This window comes from Geotrypetes seraphini, chromosome 3 (genome assembly GCF_902459505.1).
Source record: "Geotrypetes seraphini chromosome 3, aGeoSer1.1, whole genome shotgun sequence".
NCBI classification, from domain to species: Eukaryota; Metazoa; Chordata; class Amphibia; order Gymnophiona; family Dermophiidae; genus Geotrypetes; species Geotrypetes seraphini.
Genome location: NC_047086.1, coordinates 263,759,863 through 263,787,684, shown reverse-complemented (window position 1 = coordinate 263,787,684; position 27,822 = coordinate 263,759,863).

The following is a 27,822-nucleotide window of genomic DNA, read 5'->3' as shown; positions in this document are numbered from 1 at the left end:
CCCTATCCCACCCAAACCCGCCCCCACCATGCCCCGCTCCCAGATTACCATGTTTCCCCAAAAATAAGATCTACCCCAAAAATAAGCCCTAGCATGATTTTTGGGGTAGGTCTTAATATAAGCCCTATCCTAAAAATAAGCCCTAGTCACCGGCATCAGCTCTTCCCTTCGTGCGTCCCCCGATGCTTCCCCCCCCCCCACTGCACAGCTGAACCCCCGCTGACATTTCCATCTCTCCCTTCCATTAGAATGCTGCCGACCGCGAGACCAATATACCTTGCAAATGGCAACGTCGGCAAAAATCTAATCAGGCTTCTTGGCGGCCTTCTCCCTCCTGGGTTTTCCATGTGTCGCATTGCTGATGACATCATCAGTGATGCAACAGAGGAACGCCTGGGAGGGAGAAGATCACCAAGCAGCCTGAATAGATTTTTGCCAACACTGCCGTTTACAAGGCATATTGGTCTCGCTGTCAGCGGTGTTCTAATGGGAGGGAGATATGGAAGTGTCAGTGGGGTTCAGCTGCGCAAGGGGGGTTAGAAAGATGCTGCATGGGGGATGGGAGGAAGGGAGGGATTGATGCTGTGCAAAGGTTCTGCTGCACAAGGGATAGGATAGGAGGGGGAGGGAAGGCAAAAGTGGATGGGTGAGAGGAAAGATGTTGCACATGTGGGGGAGAGAAAGGAAAGAGGAAGAAATGGGGTGGAGGAGAGGAAAGACCTAACAGTTTTTATAAGACGTAACTTTCTAGTATCCTGCAAAGATAATGTTGTAAATGTACAGGCATTTCCTCAGAATGTCAATGCATAAAGCTGATTGGCTGGAACAGGTCAGGAAGCTGGCTAATAGTGGCAGTTCAGAGAGCAAGTGAAGATCTTATGGAAGAACTGTTTATGTCTACTCTGTGTGTGTGAGCTTGTTGTGAGGGAAAATGGTAAAGTTTGTCTGAGAAAATTAATAAACAGAAGAGTATTTGATAAAAGATTGATTGTGAGGAAAAAAAAGTGTATTTCAGGAAGTCTAAGTGAAAACAGTTCTTCAGAAGGATTAAAGATTTATTTTGTTTGGAGAGGCTGGTATGATTGTGAACTGAATGTACTATGGAATAGATTCACTAACCTGTCTGATCGTGCCCAATCTGTGGCCGATCCGCGGCAGGCCAAATGATCCACAATGGGTCAGGATGCAAATGGGGGCAACGGAAGGAACATCCCCCAAACTGGCTACATGGATCACTAGTGAGCAATCCTGAAGCATGCGCAGACCATCTTTTTTGCCTGTAGATGGTCTGCGCATGCTCATCACGAAGGAAGAGCTGTGATTTTTACTTTACTTTGCGAACCCATGGTTTTAACCCGCATTAAACCCAAGGGTTAAACCCATGGGCTCACACTGCTTGGGGAAGGTCAGGAGAGTCAGGGCAGTGAGTCGGGGAGTCTTGTCATTCACCAGGCACACAGGGAGACGTGGAAATACAGAGACCGGGGAGGGAGTGGGGAGGAGAAATAATAAGACACTGCATGGGGAGGCAGAGAGAGAGTCGGGGAGGCAGAGAGCTGGTTCGGGGGGAAGAGAGAGAGAGAGAGAGTCGGAAAGGCAGAGAGCACCAGAGGTTCGGGGAGGAAGAGAGTAGGTTGCGGCAGAGAGCAGGAGAGCCGGGGAGGCAGAGAGCAGGTCATACCTTTCAGGGCAGAGAGCAGAGTGGCAAAGATACAGGGGGCTTTTTTGATTGTTTGGGCTGCAGGGCTGGGATTTCAGGGTGAGGACAGTCGGAAAGGAAGTGAGCGACTGGTCCCCAGCAGTCACTTCTTCTGTTGATCGGCTAGCCCAATTGATGTCCCAGATTTGTTTAGTGAATCGCTGCCTGCCTACTTTGCATGCCGTTTCTCCTCATTTACATGCACGGATCGGAATCGGATCGGCACAGAGGTTAGTGAATCAGGTTAGAGGAAAATTGGGTCGCAAACTGATTGGTACACGATCGGTTTGCTTAGTGAAACTAGCCCTTTGTTTGAATCGTATGACAACTGAAAGAAATTGCAGAAGGCTGAAGAGGAATCCTGCTCTCTAATAGATAGAGAAGGGAAATAAAACACAGCACAGACAGATCTGTAGTTAACATAGTAACATAGTAACATAGTAGATGACGGCAAATAAAGACCAGAATGGTCCATCCAGTCTGCCCAACCTGATTCAATTTAAATTTTTTTTTTTTTTCTTCTTAGCTATTTCTGGGCAAGAATCCAAAGCTTTACCCAGTACCGTGCTTGGGTTCCAACTGCCGAAATCTCTGTTAAGACTTACTCCAGCCCATCTACACCCTCCCAGCCATTGAAGCCCTCCCCAGCCCATCCTCCACCAAACGGCCATATACAGACACAGACCGTGCAAGTCTGCCCAGTACTGGCCTTAGTTCAATATTTAATATTATTTTCTGATTCTAAATCCTCTGTGTTCATCCCACGCTTCTTTGAACTCAGTCACAGTTTTACTCTCCACCACCTCTCTCAGGAGCGCATTCCAGACATCCACTATCCTCTCTGTAAAGTAGAATTTCCTAATATTGCCCCTGAATCTACCACCCCTCAACCTCAAATTATGTCCTCTGGTTTTACCATTTTCCTTTCTCTGGAAAAGATTTTATTCTACGTTAATACCCTGCAAGTATTTGAACATCTGAATCATATCCCCCCTGTCTCTCCTTTCCTCTAGGGTATACATATTCAGGGCTTCTAGTCTCTCCTCATACGTCTTCTGGCGTAAGCCTCCTATCATTTTCGTCGCCCTCCTCTGGACCGCCTCAAGTCTTCTTACGTCCTTCACCAGATACGGTCTCCAAAACTGAACACAATACTCCAAGTTAAAGAATAAAATATTTTTAGTTTCTTTTTGTATTTAAGTAAACAGTAGAGGTATCCTGTTCAGGAAGGCACATACAAAAACACCCACCCACTCCTTTTGTTTCCATTTTTAGTGGGGTTTAGGGAGAAGATCAGCACAGAAATCTGAAGAACCAAAGAGGCCTGAAGAAAGATAAGTGGACAAGGAAAACAAACATTTATAACTTCCTTAAAAAAGAAAAATGAGACTCTCTGAGACACTTACTCTTACCTACATTAAATACTTACCTTAAGGGTTGGACAGTTGATATTTTTCAGTAGATTAGTAACTGGATCCAGTTTCAAACAGTTTAGTATAGGATTTTAATTGGATAATTGCACTTTATAACTTATTGAACAATTTTTTTTTTTAAATATCTTTATTCATTTTGAAGCCTTAAGTAAGTGCAACATATAATACAATCATATTACACTATAAAAGCACTTAAATACAATTAAAATTGTAATCTATGACAAATAGATATATCACCCCCCCTAATTATATTCAAAAAGTACACTCAAATTAAGAAATTAAAAATATGTTCCAACCCACCCTGGACGTGTATGACCAAAGAGCAAAATCAACAATCACTCTGCAAAATTTTGTCAATGACTCCCGAATCTTCAGAAACTTTTTGTAATGTTCCTGTTGTATAGCCATAATGCATTCCATTTTAAAAACGTGACAGAGAGACTCCCATCATAAGTTATAGTTCATTCTATCCCAGTTTTTCCAATTCCTTAAAATAAGCTATATGGAAACCCCTGTCATAATAAAGAGAAGTTTATTATTGTGAGATGATATTTGGCTTTTAGCTCTCATCATAGTGCCAAATAGCACAGTGTCATATGTTAGTGCCACTGGATTTTCCATTACTTTGTTTACCTGATCCCAAATGGATCTCCAAAATTGATGTATCAAGGGACAATAATATAATAAATGATCCAATGTCCCAGGTTCAAGATGGCAGTGCCAGCATCTATTAGACTTAGAACTATCTAATTTCTGTAATCTAACCGGAGTCCAACATGTTCTATGTAACAAGAAAAACCACATTTGTCTCATAGATGCAGACACCGTACATCTCATCCTCCAAGTCCAGATTCGTGGTCATTGAGACACAGTAATCTGATGCTTTATTTCAATGCTCCAAATGTCATGAAGACCAGTTTTTGGTTTCTTATTCAAAAATCCAGATAATAATTTATACCTCTGAGCAGCCTGGTGACCCAGGAAATCTGCCTGGAAGCACAGGAATGGCAAACTATTTTAAAGATTTTTCCAGTTAGGGAACCCCTCCTGAATGGCCTGCTTCAACTGCAACCACCTAAAACTTTGAGTTTTAGCAATACCAAATTTTTGTTGCAGTTGTGAAAACTCAAGCAGCTTTTCATCTGATACTACATCATCTAAAGCACAGTTCTTCAACCGCCGGTCCGCGGACCGGTGACGGTCCGCAGAAAATTCCTGCCGGTCCGCACAGGACCGGCGAGATCAACTTCTTCAATTTCCTGCCGGTCTGCGCAGGACCGGCAAGATCGAGGAGCTGTCACTCGCGCAGGGTCGGAGAGATAATAGGGATCCTCCGACTGTGCTTTCTTCCCTCCCAGCGGCTCTCCTTACATACGCAGCGATTCAAAAATGAAGCCTTGGAACTTTTGCTGAGTCGGGCCGCCTCTGATGATGCAACTTCCGCTTTCCTCAGAGGCGGTGCGACCCAACAAAGGACCCGAGGCTGCCTTACTGAATCGCAGCGCTGGCAAGTAAGGAGAGTTGCTGGGAGGGGAGAAAGCTGCTGGGCATGGTGAAAAAAAAAATAAAGGGACAGCTGCTAATGGACTTAGAAAGGGAGAAGGAGAGATGCTGCTGGGAGGGGAGGAGGGAACGGAGTCTGGGAAGCTGCTGAGTAAGGGGGAAAAAGGGACAGCTGCTACTGGACTTAGAGAGGGAGAAGGAGAGATGCTGCTGGGAGGGGAGGAGGGAAAGGAAAGGGAAAAGAGTTACTGCTGGACAGGGGGAGGAGGGAAGGGAGAAGAAAAAAGGAAGGAAACAGCTTGCAGGAAGATTAGAGGAGGGGAAGGGGAGAGGGGCATAGAAAGAAGACAAATACTATATGGAAGGGGGAGAGGTCAGACAGTAGATGGAAGGGGCAGATGCTGGATTGAAGAGACAGAGAGGGCAGACACTGGAAGGAAGAGAGTGAAAAGAAGATGAAAGCAGAAACCAAAGACAACAAAAGGTAGAAACAAATAATTTTATTTCTATTTTGTGATTAGAATATATCAGATTTGAAATATATATCCTGCTAGAGACATAACTGGGGACTGCAGTATTCTGTTAGCATGATATTTCTATGAACTTGGCTTGTTCAGTTTTCTTGATAGTAGAGGGGATATATGTGAAGGGGAGGGGAGACAGGGGTTTTGTTGGTCTGTGCTCTGTATATTTGTATTTATAAAATCACAATTGTTCAGAATATTGTTTCTTTTTATACTTTAATAAAATATGTTCAATATAAAATCATAATTGCGGCTTGTGCAGATGGGATCAGATGGTTTGCGGGGACCGAGCTCGCGGAGATGGGGCGTAAACGGGGTTTTTAAATTTTAGTCCTAGTAGTTTGCCGGTCCACAAAATAATTCTTTTATTTCTGCCGGTCCACGGGTGTAAAAAGGTTGAAGAACACTGATCTAAAGTACGTATTCCCGCCTTCATCCAGTACTTCCAGATGACCTTAAACCCACCAATTTGAATCTTAGGGTTTAACCAAAGGAACTGACAAGTGGATTTATGAATTGGAATATCTGTTAAATTAGTAATAAATTTTAATGTTTTCCAAGTGTCCATTAAAATTCTATTGTCCTTATACAGCCTAGGCATCTTGATACTCAAAACGTGACACAATCTCATTGTGACAGGAGTTGCCATTCCAACCATAACCAGTCTGGAAGATTTTCCATGAGCTCAGGGAGGATCCAATACATACCCTGATGCATTATATAGGCTTGATGGTACCTATAGAAATTTGGAAAATTTACCCCACCCTCCACAATTGGCTTTTGTAAGGATACTAAAGCAATTGTTGCTGCTTTCCCCAGCCAAATAAATTTTGCAATACTATTTAATATTATGTAAAAGGACCCCTGAAAAAACACTGGTAACATTTGGTAACAAACTACAGGCAAAATCATCATAACCATCTGAACTCTCCCCAACCAAGACAGATGTAATGAGTTCCATTGCTCATACATTTCTATGACCTTTAGCAATAAGGATTTTTCATTTAATTTCATCGTTTATTCCAGCGTTTTATAAATCCATATTCCTAAATACTTTATACCTTCTTCCTTCCAAAGAAAAGGGAATGGATCAAACAATCCTTTTTGACAATGTACATTAAGCGGAAGAATCTCTGATTTACTCCAATTTTTTTATATCCTGACAATTTTCCAAATCTTTCAATCAAATCTAGTAAATGTGGAATGGTAGTTTCAGGATTCCTCAAATGAAGCAATCTGTCATCTGCATAAGCAAAGACCTTGTATTCCTGACCTGCATAAGGAATACCCTGGATCTCCTTTGCCTGTTGTATAGCTAATAACAAGGGTTCCAAAACAATATCAAACAGCAAAGGAGATAACGGACACCCTTATCTAACTCTCCTCTCCAGACAGAAACGTTCTAAAAAAGTATTATTTATATATAATCTGGCAGAAGGGGAACTATACAAGGTTTGAATCATTTGTATGAATCCTGAACCAATACCAAACCAATCCATTGCTTGATACGTAAAGGTCCATTTCACCCGATCAAAGGCCTTCTCTGCATCCAAGGATAAAGAGAAGGCTGGATCATCCATGGATTTTGTTAAATTTAACATATGAAAAGCCAATCTGGTGTTATTTGAAGAATGTCTGAGCAACAAACCCCGTTTGGTGCATACCAATAATTTAAAGGAGAGCCTTGGCCAAGCGCAAAGCCAATAACTTAGCCATAATAGTTTGCCATCTACATTTATCAAAGAAATAGGCCTGTAATTTGAAACCAGCATAGGATCTTTATTTGGCTTTGTCAAAACAATAGTTAACGATTCTGCCATAGTACCTGTAATGCAACCTTTAGTCAGTTGAACCTGATATTAATTTAATAGTTGAGGTAAAAGGGTACTTTGAAATTATTTGTAAAACTCTATAGTGAAACCATCACCACCTGGAGTGGATCCAACTCTAAGGGACTTCAATGCTGTTTGTAATTCTTTCATTGATATAGGCGCATCAAGAGTTCCTTTTATTTGCTCAGGAATTTTAGGCCCCTTAATTAACTCCAAAAACTTTAAACCCTCAAGTTCTTTATTTGAATAAAGCTCGGAAGAATATAAAGCTTTATAATATTTCAAAAATTGTTTTAAGATAATTCCAATTTGAGAATGAGTTTCCCCATTCTCATCTGTGATAGCCACAATTTTTACTTTTCTTTTTTTAGCTTTAAGGTAGAGAATGACACGGTGACGGTTTACCCGCGGCCACCGCATTTAAGCCGCGGGTCACCGCCGAAAATGGGGAAGAAAACTAGCAGTCGCTGCGGTGACGGGGACAAGGCCATTCACCGACCGCGGAAACGGTGAACAGGTTTGTCCCCGCGGGCCAATGTACCCCCTTCTAGGAACCGCTATTTACCTGTGTTTCACCGTGCTCCTCATTTGTCAGATCAACCCTTCCTGCCAATCGCAGCAGAAGGGTACCCAACCCCTCCTGCCGGTCCTCCCAATGGCCTCCCCTAAGATCGCCGGCAGGAGGGTACCCAACCCCTCCTGCTGGACCCCCCCCAACGAACCCTCCTACCCCGGAACCCCCTTAGTCTTACTTTCCAAGTTGGACCGGACAGCTCCTCGCTCGTCTGGCCAGCAGGCCTGCCTCCGTCCAAATGAGGTGGGCCCGCCCCTCCCCTCCCCTGCCTAACCCACAGGATCCTAGGGCCTGATTGGCCCAAGCACCTAAGGCCCCTCCTATAGCGGGAGTGGCTTTAGGTGCCTAGACCAATCAGGCCCTAGGATCCTGTGGGTTGGGCAGGGTAAGGGCGGGCCCGCCTCATTTGGACGGAGGCAAGCCTGCTGGCCATACGTGTGAGGAGCCGTCCGGTCCAACTTGGAAAGTAAGACTAAGGGGGTTCCGGGGTGGGAGGGTTCGTTGGGGGGGGGGGTCCAGCAGGAGGGGTTGGGTACCCTGCTGCCGGCGATCTTAGGGGAGGCCATTGGGAGGACCGGCAGGAGGGGTTGGGTACCCTTCTGCTGCGATTGTCGGGAGGGCCGTTGGGGGGTCTACAGGAGGGGTTGGGTGCCCTCCTGCCGTGATCGCTGGGGGGAGGGGAGACTTGCAGCCGTAGCCGCGGTCACTATGCTAATCACGGCAGGGAGATCTTTGCCGCGATTAGGTACAGCGGCCGCGTCTAATTACCATATAGGCTAACATTGTAAGCATTTAAAGTACATGTCGTGTTTGTTTTTGCATTGCTAGCCCCAGGGGTGGTGGAAGATTAGTGATTGAAAAACTGTATGAAAAATAACTATTTAAAATTTAGTGATCAAAATGTGTCAGTTTTGAGAATTTATATTAATTAATTTTTTCTCTGCGTGTTTTGTTTTTGTATAGTTATTAACTAATATTTAACTAAGTTTTAAAGTTTTAAAGTTTTAAAGAATGTTTCCTTTATACGTAAATAAAGAAAAGTGAATGGGATTGCAGTGGCGGTGACGGGGCGGTGAATGGGGTGGCAGTGGCGGTGACGGGGCGGTGAAGAGGATGGTGAGACGGGGACGGGGCGGTGACGGGGATGGTGAGACGGGGACGGGGCGGTGACGGGGATGGTGAGACGGGGACGGGGCGGTGACGGGGACCAATTTTTTCACCGTGTCATTCTCTACTTTAAGGTAATCAGCTAATACTCGTCCCGCTTTATTCTAGTTTCCATAATACAGATCCTATTGAGAGAATAGCTCTTTCCTAGCCATTTGAGAGGAAATCTCATTGTATTTATCTTTTAAGAGGGCCTTTAGAGTGGTTTGGTCCCATTTCAGGGCTAGTTGTAACTCCAAGTCTTTAATATTTTGCTCCAAATTAGAAAATTCTTTATTGAGTTGTTTCCTGACGTGTGCCGAATATGAGATTATTTGCCTCTCATAGTAGCTTTAAAAGTATCCTATAAGGTTTCTAAAGAGATATCATCTGAAACATTGAATTGAAAATATTTTTTTTGATTGAAATTCCTCAATAAAATTGGAATCTGCAAGCAATGTATTATTGAAACTCCAGACAGGTCTACTGTAATCTTGTTCATCCATTTTCAGTTCAATCCAAATTCCACCATGATCTGACAAAATGATTGGATCTATGGCAGCCTTTGTAACCTGCTGCATTAAATGATCCAATACAAATATATAGTCTATTCTAGAAAATGATTTATATACCTGGGAACAGAAAGAAAATTCCCGATCATTAAAATGAAGAATCCGCCATACATCCTTTAAACCACAAGATTGTACCATGCTATCTAGCCCTAATGATTTTAGTATTTTACTAGGTTTTTTATCCAATATCGTATCCACAACTGCCTTGAAGTCCCCCGCCACCACTAAATTAGAAGCAGCCAGTGGCAGAATCAACTGTTGAAGAGTTTTAAAAAATATATTTTGATTTGAATTAGGTGCGTAGACATTAACAAACCTCAGAGTATCTTTCCCCAAGCTCATATCCATCAGTACCCATCTCCCTGTGGGATCTGCAGAAATCAATTTGAAAGTAGCTAAACATTTTCCACTGACTGATATGGCCACCCCAAGTTTTTTCCCTACAGCAGGAGCAAAAAAACAATGCTTAACCCATCCACCCTCTAGCTTTTTAACTTTCATGGCATTAAGATAAGAACATAAGAACATAAGCAATGCCTCTGCTGGGTCAGACCTGAGGTCCATCTTGCCCAGCAGTCCGCTCACGCGGCGGCCCAACAGGTCCAGGACCTGAGCAGTAATCCTCTATTTATACCCTTCTATTCCCTTTTCCAGCAGAAAAATGTCCAATCCTCTCTTAAATCCCAGTACTGTATTCTGCCCTATAACGTCCTCTGGAAGCGCATTCCAAGTGTCCACCACACGTTGGGTAAAGAAGAACTTCCTGGCATTTGTATTGAATCTGTCCCCTTTCAACTTTTCCGAATGGCCTCTTGTTCTTTTATTTTTTGAAAGTTTGAAGAATCTGTCCCTCTCTACTCTCTCTATGCCCCTCATGATCTTATAAGTCTCTATCATATCCCCTCTAAGTCTCCTCTTCTTCAGGGAAAAGAGACCCAGTTTCTCCAATCTCTCAGCGTATGAAAGGTTTTCCATCCCTTTTATCAGACGTGTCGCTCTTCTCTGAACTCTCTCGAGTAACGCCATATCCTTCTTAAGGTATGGCGACCAAAACTGGACACAGTATTCCAGGTGTGGGCGCACCATCACCCGATACAGCGGCAGGATAACTTCTTTCGTCCTGGCTGTAATACCCTTCTTGATTATACCTAGCATTCTATTCGCTCTCTTAGCGGCCGCTGCGCACTGTGCAGTTGGCTTCATTGACCTGTCCACCATTACCCCCAAGTCCCTCTCTTGGGTACTCTCATTCAATGACATCCCTCCCATCGTATAGTTGTACCTCGGGTTTCTGCTTCCCACATGCAATACTTTACATTTCTCAACGTTGAACTTCATTTGCCATTTTGTCGCCCATTCTCCTAGTTTGTTCAAGTCCCTTTGCAATTCCTCACAGTCCTCTTTAGTCCGAGCTTCCCTAAATAGTTTGGTGTCATCTGCAAATTTTATTATCTCACACTTCGTCCCTGTTTATAGATCATTTATGAATATATTAAATAACAGCGGCCCGAGCACCGAGCCCTGCGGAACACCACTCGTGACCCTCCTCCAGTCAGAGTAGTGTCCCTTCAACCCTACCCTTTGTTTCCTACCTGCCAACCAGTTTCTGATCCATCTATGTACGTCTCCGTCCACCCCATGGTTCTTCAGTTTCCGGAGTAATCGTTCATGGGGCACCTTGTCAAAGGCTTTTTGGAAATCAAGGTATATGATGTCTATGGGGTCACCTCTGTCCATCTGTTTGTTAATTCCTTCGAAGAAGTGTAGTAAGTTGGTTAGGCACGATCTCCCCCTGCAGAAACCATGTTGGCTGGTTATAAGAAGTTTGTTTCTTTCCAAGTGATCATCGATGCTTTCTTTTATCAGTGCTTCCGTCATTTTTCCGGGAACCGAGGTCAGACTCACTGGTCTGTAGTTTCCCGGGTCACCTCTTGATCCCTTTTTAAAGATGGGCGTGATGTTGGCCGTCTTCCAATCCTCCGGGGTCACGCCTGTTTTCAGGGATAGATTGGTTTCTTGTATATAGTATATATCCGCATTTTGTTTTTTTAAGAAGCTAAGCATTTTTTTTCCTCTTAATTGGATGATTGAGACTATTGACATTTAGAAAAAATATTTTCAAAATCATTTTACCACTATAAAAAGTAAATGAAACCACAAAACATACCCCTTAATTCCATTAATATCTAACAACATCCTTTGATCAATACACGTCTACCCCCCTACCACCAAATCTCCATGACCTCCTCCCCCTCCCCCTAAATCACATGATGACTTGAAAGTGCACATATAAACAAGCAATCCAAACCCCCCTGGCATCCTAAATATTTCCCCTGAAAATTATCATTAAAATACACCCCAGAATACAATAATAATACAGTAAAAACTTGAATACTACCTATAATAAATAAATAAAAAGGATTCTAAAATGATTCTTGAACAACCACAATTAAGACTAATGATTATTGATCAATTTTAAACCTGAGAAAAAAGTTTTTAATGTTTTAAACACTTTATTGGATAAGTGCAATAAACATATATATGCACTTTAAAAAAGAGCTATTTATTAATTCAACTCACTGAGCTTGTAACATCTGTCCTGATTCTCAATCCACCTTAAGTCCTAGCCAGGTTCTCCTAAAAAATGTATTAATTTAGGAGTGGCTAGTGTGATTTGTAATGAATTTCTACCTCCTCTGTCTGAGTATTTAGCTGCCCACTTGTATACCACGACTACAAATTAATTGAAAAAGGAGCTGCAGCACTTCGGCCAGAAGGGTTACATTACTTTTGAAAGATTGGCGGTTTAAGCGGTGAAGCAAGGCAGGAACAATCTTTGTACGCTCCTGCCTTGTGCAGAGCCGTAAACAAAAATGGCTGCTGTAGTCTTATAATAAAGATAAAGTCTATCCAATCTGTCCATCTGCAGCATCCACTATCTCCTCCTCTCCCTAAGAGATCCCAAGTGTCTGTCCCATGCTTTCTTGAACTGAGAGACAATCTTTGCCTCCACCATCTCTATATGTGTGAAATAGTCTCCTAAGGTAAATGGAGAATAAAACAAAAGAAACAGCCTCTAAGTCCAGATCCCCAAGTACACTCCTAAAATGAAACTGAAGTGTGAACTCTCAGCAGCCATTTTTGTTTGCAGCTCTGCACAAGACAGGAACATACAAAGATCATTCCTGCCCTGCTTCACCACTAGACCACTAGACTAGTCTTTCAAAAGTAAGTTGTGGAGGGGTCCAGGAGGGTCAGAGTCAGCCCTATAGTTATTCACAAATTTTTGCTATTTGCTGGCCGACTTTGCCTTTAACCCCAGCGAATATTGAGGGGGAAGTATATCTGGAATTCTTATGCAAGAGATTATTATTGTAATCATATTCAATCTGATCACTGTTTGGCTTGCAGCAGTCATTGTAACAATTTTCTTGGATACTATCCAATCCAACCTTTAGGTTTTTATACTGGATCATCCCTGTGATAGGGCTCGACTTGGTTTACAATAATTAATTCTTCACATGAAAGAAGAACATTCATTTAAGACATATCAAGTTTAGCTTCAAGTTTCAAGTTTATTAAATTTTTTTGTTATGTTCGCAATATCAAAAGCTTCAAAGCATAAAACATTTTAAAAATAGGGGTAGAACAAAACTCTTTAACATAATTATAATCAAATTCTATCCATTCTAATACATAACTGGTACAGAAGGTGAAAGGGATGAACTACAATCTTTAAAGAGAGAAAGAAAACATTTAGCAGGGAACACATTTGGTAGGTAACACAAAAAGGAGAAAAAAAAGAAAGGAAAGAAAAAAAGAAGAGAAAAGATGAATCTATAATCTATTCAGAAATTTAATTTAGATCTAAGAAGTTTGGTGATTTGTGAAATTGTGTTGTCTATTTTTCAAAAGCATCCTTGAACAAAAAACTTTTTACGAAACGCTTGCATTTTTCTAAAGAAGATTCATTACGAATATAAATTGCTAAATTGTTCCAAAGCTGGGGTGCTATAACTGAGAAAATGGTAGATCTTCTGGTTCCTATTATCTTTAATGAAGGAATAGTCAATAGCTGTTGTTGTGTTGACCTCAATGTCCTGGATGGAGAATACGGTGTTAAGAAACGATGTAGAAAAGTTGGAGCATGAGTTTGTTGAATTTTAAAAGTTAACAGTAAGAACATTATTAGAACAACATTATTAGAATCTTTAATGTAAATTGGGAGAATCTATCAATGATTTATGAAACAGCAGCATTTTTAAGGATTTACAAAAGTTATAAAGAGAGGGTAAGATTCTAATTTCAGAGGGAAGATCGTTCCAAAACTATCTACTGATAATCCACAGATAGGGTTACCTAGAGCATTTATACAGACAGTAGCTGTCATTAGCTAATTAAAACACTGTGAATATCAAGGCTCAAATTTCATATATGGAATGCTGGTCAGTAAACTCTCCTATTCTCCAGGTTCAGACACTGTAAAATGAAGAAATTGCTTATCAGTTCCCAAACTTCTAAACAGCAGCTGAATCTCTGAATACAAATCACTTCTCTAATTTCTATAAAGAGTAAAGGTGAGAAGATGTATAATTGTTTTAAAAAGTATAATGACATCTTAATTGGTATGTAATTGCAGAAATTTTATTGTGCCTTCAACGACTATTATGCCAATTCTGAGCCTGAAAATGTCAAAACAATATCTGCCAGCCTCCAATTTTAAGATTTTCAGGTTGTTGAGACATGGGTAAAACAGCACTGTATATTTTATGCTATATACAGTATGTATGAATAAAAGCCCTGTAATTATCCCCATTATTGTATTCTGAATCTGTAATCCATTCATTTATAATAAAGTCACTGCATAACTTATAGGTTTAATATGACAGAAAATAAACATCCAACAAATGAAGTAGAAATAGCCATGTCATATTACTAACTTTTAGGGCTCCTTTTATGAAGGCGTATTAGTGGTTTAACACACGTAATAGCGCGCGCTAAACTGCCGGCTGCGCTAGCCGCTACCACCTCCTCTTGAGCAGGCAGTAGTTTTTTGTCTAGTGCGGGAGTTAGCGCATGATTAAAAGTCTCTCGCACTAAAGCCGCCAACGTGGCTTCATAAAAGGAACCCTTAGTTATGAGTGGGTCTGATTTTTTACCTAAAAATGTTATTTTATAGACTACTTCTACTATACAGTATAGTTGCATTTTTTATTCCAGTAGAACCAGGTTGTAATAATAGCAGGAAGAAATCAATAAGCAATTATTTAGAGGTAGCATTTCATAAATAAACCCAAACTTCAGTAAAATCTTAGAAAAAGTAATTTTATAACAGGCCTCTTAATTATGCAGCAGGAAAATGGTAAGGATAAATTATGAAAAGTTATCTAAGAGAAAATAATGCACATTCTGGACTCATTTCTATAAATGGTACTGAAAATTCATCACCAAGTAAATCCACGCTAAGCTCTATTCTATAAACAATGCTCAAAGTTAGGCACCATTTATAGAATAGCACTAGCACCAGGATCCATGCCTAACTTTAGGTATGAGGATTTACACCAACTAAACCCTGGAAAATCTTTCTGCCTAAATTAGGCATGGATCCCCCTTATTCTATAACAGCATGCATAAATTTGAGGAACACCTCCAGTCTATCCATAACTCTCCCATGGACACAACCCCATTTTAACATAATATAACAAAAATTTATTCATGAATCCCAGCGCCACATAAATTTTATTTGATGTCAATTAGCACCAATAATTGATTATTAGCACTCAATTATGGGAACTAATTGGCAATTAAATTGTGCACATGTTCACATTTCCTCATGCAATTTTTAACAGCATTTATAGAATTAATTTGATTATCTTTTTTAAATTTGTTTGGTCCCCAAAATGCAGTCTGCTATTAATTTCATCACAGCCAAACCTCCCCTGATGATACTTTCTAATGCTATTTTGGACAGTGGGTGGCAAGCGGTGGCCTCACTGGATAAACTGGTTTCGTCTATAGCCTTAACAGGATAATAATCATACCCAGCATTGAATATTAGAGCATTGAGCCAGTGAAAATTAAAATGTTGCTGAATATTTAGCCTTACATTTATAATGTTTTAATCTTCATATGCTTGTTTGTGCTACACCTTTAGATAAGATAAAAAGATATGAAAAAAGAGGTTCCAGTGACCTTTCCTGAATGTGACTTACCTTATAGAGAAATCATGAGCTAAATCAAAATCATAGAATCATAGATTCAAAATAGTATAGAAACATAGAAACATGACAGCAGATAAAGTCAAATGCCCATCCAGTCTGTCCATCTGCAGCATCCACTATCTCCTCCTCTCCCTAAGAGATCCCACATGCTTGTCTCATACTTTCTTGAACTGAGACACAGACTTTGTCTCTACCATCTCTACATGCATGGAATAGTCTCTTGTGGTAAATGGGGAACAAAACAAACAGCCTCTAAGTGTGGACCACTCAATAACTCTGTCCAAACCCCCAAGCACACTCTTACCCAGCTTAGGTGCACTTTACCAGCACCTGCTTGGTAAGAGTACCTTCCCTGATGGAAAACTTTAATCAAGCTAGAACACTCTTGTCACTCTGGAACTCCCTTCCTAGTGTCTCCTTGCCTTAGAGACCTAACAAGAGCCTTCCTTAACTATCAGGGTGAAGTTAATTTTCAGTTAAACAAACCAATCCTTCCTGGTTAGAGGTCAAGGAAGAGGGTTCCCTCTCCCCCTTTTGGGTTTATATACAAGTCTCTAGGAGTCCATTCTCCATTTCCTGAAGGTTTTATCCTTTGTTTTCAGTCATATCCAAATATTATGCAAATTAGTCCATTCAGTCTCTTATAGTTGTTAAACAAATTCTTCCTATTGTTGAATATACAAAGTTTAGAGGATATATTGGTCAGCCTATCCCTGTGGCCACCCACCTAGTTCTTACTATCGACTAGTACCGTCCAACCCAGGGATTCAACAAGAAGGGCTACCTTTATACCCACATCTTTCTGGGAATTAAGTTATGAGAACCTCCTTCCCTCGTGACAGGATATACATCCCATCATAAGAACATAAGAATTGCTGCTGCTGGGTCAGACCAGTGGTCCATCGTTCTCAGCAGTCCGCTCACGCGGCGGCCCCCAGGTCAAAGACCAGTGCTCTAAATGAGTCCAGTTTAGCAGGAACTTGTCCAACTTTGTCTTGAATCCTTGGAGGGTGTTTTCACCTATAACAGACTTCGGAAGAGCGTTCCAGTTTTCTAACACTCTCTGGGTGAAGATTCCATACATTTGTATGGAATCTATCCCCTTTCAACTTTAGAGAATGCCCTTTCATATTTACATTAATATTCTAAACAGGTTTACTTTCATAGTAACATAGTAGATAACAGTCCATTCAGTCTGCCCATTTTCAGGGAACAGAATATAGACACCTAACTGGCATTGGTCTTGTTTTCCAATTACTGAAGCTGTCATCAAAGCCCCATTCCATACCATCCAATTCACTCCAGCCTTGATCAAGGAACAAATCATAGAAGTCTTCCTGACACTGGTTTTGTTTCCCCAATTACTGGAGTTGCCATCTAAGCACTGCTAAGTTTGTTTGGTTCCATTCTCTTTCCATACAGCATTCTTTTGTGTTTATCCCATGCATTTTTTAATTCTGTTACCATTTTCATCTTCACCACTTCCCTTCTGAGGGCAATCCAAGTATCTGCCATCCTCCGGGACAGGAGAGATCCCTCCAGTCTCCCGGCCTAGCTGACACAAATCATTTTTTTATCCCCCTCCCCCCGTGTACCTTTTTTGCAACCCCCCACCCCTTTCTAGTTATTCCTTGTGGTCCAGTGATGTATGTGTGCACCTCCTTTGAGTTGCCGATTGGGGCTCAGGGCTTGCGGCATACAGGCGGGATCGTCGATTTGAAGGAGGTGTACAGGGCAGGAGTGCAGTCCTGCCCATACACCGCTGGACCACCAGGGATAACTAAAAAGGTATGCGGGGGGGGGGGGGGGAGGGTTTAAAAAAGTTATTTGCATCGGCCGGGCTGGGACACGAGATGGGAGGGATCTCTCCTGTCCTGGCCTACCACTGGACCACCAGAGGTTGAATGGAAGATAGGACAGGGTGTAGAGCCTAGCAGGGAGAGGGTACAAGGTACAGTGCAGAGCCTGGCAAGTAGGGGTTGGATAGGGTATAGGCCTAGAGCCTAGCAGGGAGAGGGTACAAGGTGCAGTGCAGACCCTGGCAGAGAGGGGGAACAGGGTGCAGTGCAGAGCCTGGCAAGTAGTGAGGGGGACTGGCTTCATAGCCTGGTAGGGCAGGGAGGGAAGGGGGCTGGGTGAAGAGCCTGGCAGGGGAGGGTATGAGGGAGAGGACTCTGGGTGCAGGGCATGGCACTTGAATATTAAGCCCCCATCATATTCGAGTCAACCATTTTTCCTCCTTTTTTGGAGGAAAAATGGGGGTCTCGACTTATATTCGGATCAACATATATTTGAGTATATACAGCATATATCTACTGAAGTTTATACTGTTTAATTTTCTTTGCTACTTAATTTTTGGCATTTGATACATATCTTAATATCTAATTGAATATAATTTATTATCTGCAACTATTTTTCTGGCCTTTCTGACCATTGTCAGACAATTAATGGCTCAGATTCCATCTTCCCTAGCCCCACTCACTTTAGCCTCACTATATAGCTGAGCCACTGAATACCTATGGTGGGGAGGGGGAACTAAGCAAAATACGGCTGAAGGCACTACAACTTCATGACCTGCCCTTCTGTAATTGCATTTTAGGCTTATTAATTCCAAACCCAGGATCCCCTCCACCTCTTTTTTAAAAAAGTATTTAAAGACAAAAAAAGTATTTAAATAAAGACATTGTTTTTTATATGATTAACACTATTTTCTCATTGATCAAATCTTAGTCATTAAATTTTTTTCTTCTCTTTTGGAGGCTTATCTGTAACCACAGACATTTTCTGAGGCCCATTCTAATGGAAATATATACAAAATAGCTCTGCTTTAACTGAAAAGCTTCTGAAAGAAACTTCTTTTGTTACATCTGTTATAAACCGTCTTCTCACACTTTCTATCCTTCTGAAGTAGCACTGCCAAAGTTCGCTGCTAATATCTTTATGTCATTTTGCGGTCTCTTCAGAGTAGTATGAATAATACTTTTATTACAGGGAATCCATTTCTAAACCAGTCATTACTTTGCATTAGCATTACCCCCATAGTTAAACCTCTGCTTGGAGCCACCCTCAGTATAATTGCTGAGTTAATCCTAACCAGTTTGAACTAAGCATTTTCAGTTTTGCAAGACAGCACATCTAGTTTATAGTACAAAATTAAATTACAAAGCAAATCCTGTTAATCGGCTGAGTCTACTCTGAAAAACACATTCATGTACAAAATGAATATCTACTGTAATGTGCAGCTCTCTGAAAATGAATAGCACTGCATGAGGTCCTCATGGAAAATGATTGCAAAAATTCTAAGGCAATATCATATGGCAATGGTATTCAGTTCTAGTCCATGGAGGCTGCAAGCAGATTGAGTTTTCAAGCCATAACTAATATATAGGAGATAGATTTGAATACAGTAGGGGGTAGCAGACATTTAAACCCATTTTATCCATATTCATTAAGGTCTAAACTTACCCCCTCTTCTATGAAACCGCACTAACAGTTTCTAGCGTGGAGAGCCGCACTGAATGGCCTGCACTGCTCCCGATGTTCATAGGAACTCAAAGAGTGTTGGGAGCAGCGCAAGCCATTCAGCGCGGCTCTCTGCACTAAAAAAAACGCTAACGCTGTTTTGTCAAAGAGGGGGTTAATCTCTGACCAACTCCTCGAGTCTAAAGTGGATTATAAAGAGATTGCATGCAAGATTGGACTGCCAGAGACGATTAAAGACAGTGAGCTCTGGTCTTATATGGAATCCTGCCTTATGCAGTCCTTGAATCTCCAGCTTTCCCCAGGCCCCTTACAGATTGAAAAAGCCCATCACCTGGGCCTGTTTTCGAGGTGGAGGTTGAGGTCGCCTAGGATTAAGTTGTAGGTTGTCGTTAGTGAGTTTCAGTATATAAAGTCTTCAAATTCTGGTTTTGCTGTGTTCCAGTTTCCTGGGGTTATGTAGCAGAGCATGCAAGTTAGTGTTCCTTTGAGTGATGTGCTTGAAAGTTGATAGGCTAGTAGGTCCATGTATGAGGTGGTTGTTTTGTCTTGTATTTTTAGGTTTATGGTGTTTCTGGCTATGATGGCTATTCCTCCTCCTCTTATTTTCTCTGCAGATCATTGTTATCTTGTGACTCTTTGGGCAGACTTACGTTATTTAGGGGTCTGAGTCAGAAGTAAGCCAGGTCTCTGTGAGGAAAAGGCAGTCTAGGTTTTCTTCTATCCAGTTATCCGTCTTATAAAATATACTGGGATTAAATATTTTTGCTCCCGAACAACTTCGAAGTTTTTTGGACACCAAGGGCTCCTTTTACAAAAGTGCGCTAGAGTTTTTAGCGCACACACCGGATTAGCACACGCTATAGCGCATGCTAGCCAAAAAACTACCGCCTGCTCAAGAGGATGCGGTAGCGGCTAGCGTGCGTGGCATTATAGCGCGTGCTATTCTGCGCGTTAATGCCCTAACGCACCTTTGTAAAAGGAGCCCTAAGAAAATAATTTACGTGTTTATAGGGCAACTTTAAAGAAGTTTGGTTAGATATGTACACATTAAGCTTTTTCTATCTACTATGATTATCTAGATAAATAAGATCTCCTTGGCTATTGCTTTATTGTTTCTCCAATAGAACTGAGGTCTAAATAAGAGTTTAAAAGATTATGTTTAATCTTAATACCTAATTCAAAAAATTTTATATTTCATTCATATCTCATTTATTGTACTTCATTTATTATTTTTGTTAAATTTTTTGATTTGGAAATTTTCTTTATATGTACTCTGAGTTTCTGTAACAAGTGGATTCTTGTGAATTTGTTGAAAAACACATAAATGAAAATATATTTTAAAAATATTGGCAGCTTTGAATCGTAATAAAGCTGATGTGGCATTCCTGCAAGAGACCTACCGGTACGCTATTGAGCATGATAAATTTTGTAACTGGTGGGTAAGTCATTCAATTCGGGTTCCAGCTGATCACAGAAAGGCATTGGTGTTGATATAGATTCGTTAAGGAATATTCTATTTGGTGCATCAGCAATGGATTGACTTGGGTGGCCACTATATTATAGTTAAAGTCTCCTTAGACCATTAGATGCTGCTCCTGTGTAACATTTATGCTACAAATAGTTATGACAAAAAAACTTTTCTAAAATTATCTCGGTGCTACTTCATCAATATGATATCCCTCTTCTTGCGGGGGGTGACTTCAATTGTTTCATGATCCCTCCATGGATCACTCAAATCCTTTAGATTATTTCCATGCCACCAAAGGTCACACATTGCAGGTCACACAAAATGCGGCAGCAAGATTGATAATGATCACATTTCTCCACATCTTCAAAAATTGCATTGGCTACCAGTTGCCTTCAGCATACAGTATAAATAAAGCATTAATGATTTGTCAATTCCTGTAAGGAAATATTCCAGAATTATTTAAAAATAATATACTCAGTTATGCACCAAAAAGATCATTGCGTTCTGAGAATTTGGCTTTACTGAAGACAACTGTGAATCCAAGGTTTGTTGACACTGGTAAAAAGATCTTTTGTTGCGCAGGAGTTAAGATATGGAACTCTTTGGTGCGTCAGATACGGAACTGTCGTGAAAATGGTATGTATAGAAAACTACTTAAAATGCAGTTATTTGTTGATGCCTTTTTCTAGACTTAATTTTTCTTCTCTGGTAGAATTGATAAACTGCTTATGATTGTTATGCAAAGTTATGCCATTATTTTATTGCCATGATTTTTAAGGTTGGTTTTTATGTCTATTTTATTATGTTTCTGTTTTAAAACTATGTATGTAAATTTTGTAAACTATTTAGTTGTAAACAGTATAGAAATTTTTAAAATAAATAAATAAATATATAGTTAATATGCTCAGCATTGGTTGTTATTGATATCTGGTGCATCCTACATCCCGGGGAAAGAGACTATACACATTTCTCAAGGGCACATGACCCATATAGATTACACTATATCGCAAACCCTCCAGAGGAATATATAAACAATCTAAATACAAAAATCCTGTAATAGAAACCCAGAACTATGGACAGCACTGCAAACGAACGTACCACTTACAAAAACAATCAATATCAATAAATATAATATATAATTAATGTGGGCCTCACTGCTGTAGTAAAAGCTATGGTGCACGGTTACCAGTGCTCCTGGCTTACCATCTTTGAAACGAGGCTAACTCTTAAGCCTTGTTGTGCACCATCACGGGCCCCACAATGCACAATTAATAGTGAATTATAAAGTGCAAGTGCAATAAATAAATTTAATCAGTGAAGTTCGAATGCAGTGCTATCAATAATTCAAGGTTAACGGCTCTAAACTAGCATAAAAAGTAAATCTTATCTGCGGTAGCTGCAAAAAAAGTTTGTGTCCATCATTCACGATTTTTCAAATGTCCTTCTCAATATTCCAACGAGGCTTAACAAAGTCAAGTGTAACTCAATTGGTCCAGTTTCAGGAAAAATACCCTTCTTCAGGAGCATAGAAAGAAATTTGTTGTGGAAGAAACAGGCCGCAGGCTTCTAGAATGTTGCCGGTGAGATAGAATGGGAGAGACGCAAAGTAATTTAAAGCAGCTGAGCAACGCGTCATCCTCAACAAACTTTATGGAGAGCATACACATACACACCAGGAACTCACAGTACAGCACTCCATTCAATAGTTTCATTCAGTCCAGCAGGACTTAGTGTCCATTTCTACAATCCAATATTGTTCATTTAGGTGAAGATAAGATCTTTTGTCACCAATTCAAGTTTCAGGTATTTGTTCAAGTACCATATAGATTATTGGCTAGTTTCTAGATCACTCTTCTCCAAAATAGATTTGGCTAGTGTCATAAGAACATAAGAACATAAGAAGCGCCATCACCGGATCAGACCTTCGGTCCATCAAGTCCGGTGATCCGCACACGCGGTGGCCCTGCCAGGTATACACCTGGCTTACCCTATAGCCAACCATATCTCTATATGCCTCTCTCAAGGAGATATGCATCTAGTTTGCCCTTGAAGCCTAGGACTGTCGATTCTGCAATAATCTCCCCTGGGAGAGTATTCCAGATGTCAACCACTCTCTGTGTGAAGCAGAACTTCCTGATATTAGTCCTGAACTTGCCCCCCCTTAGCTTCATTTCATGTCCTCTTGTCCGTGTCAAATTGGACAATGTAAATAATCTTCTCTGCTCTATTTTGTCGATTCCTTTCAGTATTTTGAAGGTCTCGATCATATCCCCACGCAGTCTCCTTTTCTCAAGGGAGAACAATCCCAGTGTTTTAAGTCGATCCTCATATTCCAGTTTCTCCATACCCTTCACTAGTTTAGTTGCTCGCCTTTGCACCCTCTCCAGCAGTTTTATATCCTTCTTTAGGTAGGGAGACCAATGTTGGACGCAGTATTCCAAGTGGGGTCTGACCATTGCCCTATAAAGCGGCATTATAACTTTCTCCGATCTACTCGAGATTCCTTTCTTTATCATGCCCAACATTCTATTTGCCTTATTTGCTGCTGCCGCGCATTGTGCCGACGGCTTCAGGGTCCTATCTATCAGTACACCCAGATCCCTTTCTTGTTCACTTTTTCCCAGAGTTGCACCTGACATTCTGTACTCGTATTCCTTATTTTTACTGCCTAAATGCATTGCCTTGCATTTCTCCACATTGAACTTCATCTGCCATTTCTCCGCCCAGTTTTCTAACCGACACAAATCGCTCTGGAGTTCCTCACTGTCCTCCTGCGATCTGATTGCCCGGCAGAGTTTTGTGTCGTCTGCAAACTTGATGATCTCTGATCTAGCTATGATCTCTTTCGTGTTGTGATTGGGCTGCCTGAGGGTGGTTCATGTTGGTGCATTTTCGGTGTTACCTTTACAAAGATCAGATATTTCAGGATTTTCTGGGAAGGAAGTGTGCAGACTACTAGCAACATAATGTGGAACATTTTTCAAATCCAGTCCTCAGGGGAGAAATTTTGGCATATGCCAGCCATCAAAAGAAAGCAATTTGGTAGTCCCCATTCCCAGGTGCTTAAATCACAGTTATTGACAGCCCAGCAAATACTTAAAGAATTGTTGCATGACCGTACTAAGAAATCGGTTGCCTATTACAGATATAAACTTCACCTCCATGACAACTAAAGGGGTTTTTTTTGGCCTGAGCTATGAAACAATCCAGAGGGCTTGGGAAAATTCTTCAGCTGCATACCTCATGGGGTGTGATGGCTAGATCAGACCAAGACATAAATCATGTGTTTTCTGAGTATTATAAACATCTCTATTCTAGGCATCAGACTTGATGGATGGAAAGATATATTTGAATAATTTATCCTTACCAAAAGTGCCTCAGCAATCCAGGTTGTTGTTAAATGCTTCGATTTCAGTAGACGAAGTGGCGTCAGTTATTCAGGAGGGAGCATTGTTGAAAACGCTGGGACTTGATGGTTTCCGGATAGAGTTTTATAAGCTGCTTCAAGAGTCCTTATCTCCTGTTCTAGCCCAGACCTTTAACGTTTTTGTATGCACAGGTCTCCTGTGCACCTGACTCTCTTAATAGGGCCCAAATTATAGTATTGTTGAAACCACATGCTAAGGTCTCCTCTTCCTACTGCCCTATTTCATTGATAAATGTAGAGGCTAAGGGGGTAATAATAAAAAAAAAAACATCTAAAAAGTGTCCTAAATGGCTACTTGGACGATCAAAAAGCCTGATCATGCAAGTACCCATAACCAAAGCTGGTTTTTAGACGTTTCTAAAAACAGCTTAGGCCTTTCCCCTGCCTCTAGATGTACAGAGAGAAAAGAGGTGTGTTTAGAGGAGGGGAAAGGGCGGGCAGTGGGCGGGAGGTGGGCCGACCTACACCTAGGCGTACATCAGGAATAACCAAAACATTTACAGGTTGCTTAGACGGCACTTAGACCTTTTTGACTTAGACGTAGTCAAACCAGGACTAAGTGCCGAAAAAGGGGCCGCTGAGCTGATGGCCGCTGGCGCCATCAGTTCAACGGCCCGGCAACCTACCCACAGCAACCATCGCAGCAGGAGAGATGCCTCATCTCACCTACCACGATGCCATCACTCCTCTACCCGAACTGCCGCGACACGCAGCAGGAGAGATGCCTTATCTCTCCTGCCGCGGGTCGTGGCAGTTCCGGTAGAGGGGTGATGGCATCGCAGTAGGGGAGATGAGGCATCTCTCCTGCCGCGATCCATCACCCCCCTTAACATTGGGCCAGGAGAGAGCCCAAGCTCTCCTGGCCCCGGCGACCCCCCTGCCGCTACTGGAATGAGCCAGGAGGGAGCCCAAACCCTCCTGGCTCCGGCGACCCCCGACTCGAGTGGGCCAGGAGAGAGCCCAGGCTCTCCTGGCCCGCGGCGACTTCCCCGCCGCTACTGGAATGGCCAGGAGGGAGCCCAAGCCCACCTGGCCCCAGCGACTCCCTACCCGGGTTGGGCCCATGTGCCTAAGGCCCCACCCACAGGAGGGGCCTAAGGCTCCCGGGCCTATTCTGATTGGCCCAGGCACCTTAGGTCCCACCTGTGGGCGGGGCTTTGGGATGGCTGGGCCAATCCGGCCCCATTCTGGAGTCAGCTGCCTGCCGGACGGGTGGGTTTGGCACTCGTCTATCCGGCCAACATGGAAAAGGTACGGGGAAGGGGGGTGGGGTGAGGGTGGGAGGGTCTTGGGATCATCCAGGGGGGTCGCGGGTCAGTGGGGGGTGATTGGGGGTTCAGGGGGGGGAGATCATTGGGGGAGGGGGGTTGCTTCGAGGGCAGGAGGGCCTGGGATCCTTCCTGCCCATATTGTAGTGTGGGGTAGGGGTAGGGGGTCACCGGGGCCAGGAGGGTTTGGGCTCCCTCCTGGCCCATTCCAGTAGCAGTGGGGGAGTCACTGGGGCCAGGAGTGTTTGGTGCTCCCTCCTGGCCCGATCGTACTCGGCGGGGGGGGGCACAATTGCTGGGAATCGTCGGGGGTGCCGCAGCTGCTGCAGGGCAAGAGGGCTTGGGCTCCCTCTTGCCCTGATGTTGTGGGGCGGCGGTTGGCGGTTCCACATGGCAGGAGGGCTTGGGCACCTCCTGCCTGGATCGTTGCGGGTGGATTCTGTAACCGGTGTTGTTTTTTACAGACACCAGTTACAGAATCCAGCTTTTAGGTGAAGGCCTGGCTCCTCCTTCGCCTAAAAGCCCTTCTGTTGGATGTTTGGGACACCGGTTACAGAATCCAGCTTTTAGGTGAAGGCCTGGCTCCTCTTTCGCCTAAAAGCCCTTCTGTTGGATGTTTGGGGCTTAGGCGTTTTTTTTGTTTCATTATGGCTAAAAAGTGTAGACGTCGTGTGGGTGTACTTTTTGACATAGTGGTGATTGGGCGTTTAGGCAGAGGAAGGCCATAATCAAAACAAGGACGTTTGGTTTGGTTATGGACACTTTCCCTGCTTCATCTATGAACGTTTAAGGACTTAGGCCAAAAAGGGACTTAGACGGTTTTTTTTATTATGCCCCTTCACGCTCTTTGCTCAGATCTTGGCTAACTGTTTGGCACTTTGCTTGCACTCCTTGATTGCTCAGCCTTAGTTGGGCTTTGTGTGGGGACATACTATCACTAAAACATCCAATCAATATTAAACACTATAGAATATGTAGCTAGGTTAGAGCTCCCCTCCCTCTTGATAAGCTTCAACGCGGAAAAAGCCTTTGATAGGGTTTCTTGGGACTTTATGTTTTCTGTTTTAGACCACTACGGTCTGGTAGGATATTTTCAGGATGCATTGGGACCACCACGCTTTTGTCTGGGCTAATTGGATCTGTTCTTCTAAGTTTAGCATTCATAGGGGTAATGTGACAGTGGTGCCCTCTTTCCCCATTGCTTTTTGTGCTTACCTTAGGCCCCTTAATCAGGGAAATTTTGGCTAATGTAGATGTTCAAGGAGTTAAGATGGGGCACTCAAAATTCAAAATAACTGCCTTTGCAAATGATCTCTTGGTGCACCTGATAGATCCTGCTCGGTCCTTGCCTTATCTAATGGAGAGTTTTCATGAATATGGGGATTATTCGGGTTTTAAATTGAATTTAGATAAATATTTGGCATTGGCAATGTTGTTGATGGTAAAGGACACTTGGAAGGACCCTTTTCCACTCCAATGGGCCACAACTTCCTTTAGAAACTTGGGCCCGACCCTATTCAACATCCTTATAAGAGACTTGGCAGAAGGGCTTCGAGGTAAAATAGCATTATTCGCTGATGACGCCAAACTAAGTAATGTAGTGGGCAAATGCACAACGGACGAAGATTCAATGCCCGACAACATGATGCACGACCTACTCCTACTGGAGCGCTGGTCTAGGACCTGGCAACTTAGCTTCAATGCCAAAAAATGCAAAGTCATGCACCTAGGTAACCATAATCCATACAAGACTTATACCCTTAATGGTGAGATCCTAACAAGAACGGTAGCAGAATGTGACTTGGGGGTCATCGTCAGTGAGGACATGAAGGCTGCCAGTCAGGTGGAGCAGGCCTCATCCAAGGCAAGACAGATCCTAGGTTGCATACACAGGGGTTTTGTCAGCCGTAAGCCAGAAGTCATTATGCCATTGTATAGATCCATGGTGAGGCCCCACCTGGAATACTGTGTGCAATTCTGGAGGCCACATTATCGCAAAGATGTGCTGAGATTGGAGTCGGTTCAGAGAATGGCCACCCGGATGGTCTCGGGACTCAAAGATCTCCCGTACGAAGAACGGTTAGACAAACTGCAGCTATACTCGCTCGAGGAGCGCAGAGAGAGGGGGGACATGATCGAGACGTTCAAGTATCTCACGGGCCGCATCGAAGCGGAAGAAGATATCTTCTTTTTCAAAGGACCCATGGCAACAAGAGGGCATCCTTGGAAAATCAGAGGCGGGAAACTACGAGGTGACACCAGGAAATTCTTTTTCACTGAAAGGGTGGTTGATCGTTGGAATAGTCTTCCACTGCAGGTGATTAAGGCCAGCAGCGTGCCTGATTTTAAGGCCAAATGGGATCGACATGTGGGTTCTATTCACTAAGCAAAGGTAGGGGAGGGTCATTAGGGTGGGCAGACTAGATGGGCCGTGGCCCTTATCTGCCGTCTATTTCTATGTTTCTATGTTTTAACCTCTGTGCTATACCATTGTAATATTAATCCCATGCTTCATTGGTCCCTTTTGCCTATATCGCTTCATAGTAGGGTTCAATTATTTGGCATGATCCTCTTTCCTAATTGGCTTTATCTGTTACAGCAATTGCCTTTGTGGCTTTTGAAACGTGATGTCCAGAAATTGTATTCGATACTGTCTCGATTTATTTGGAAAG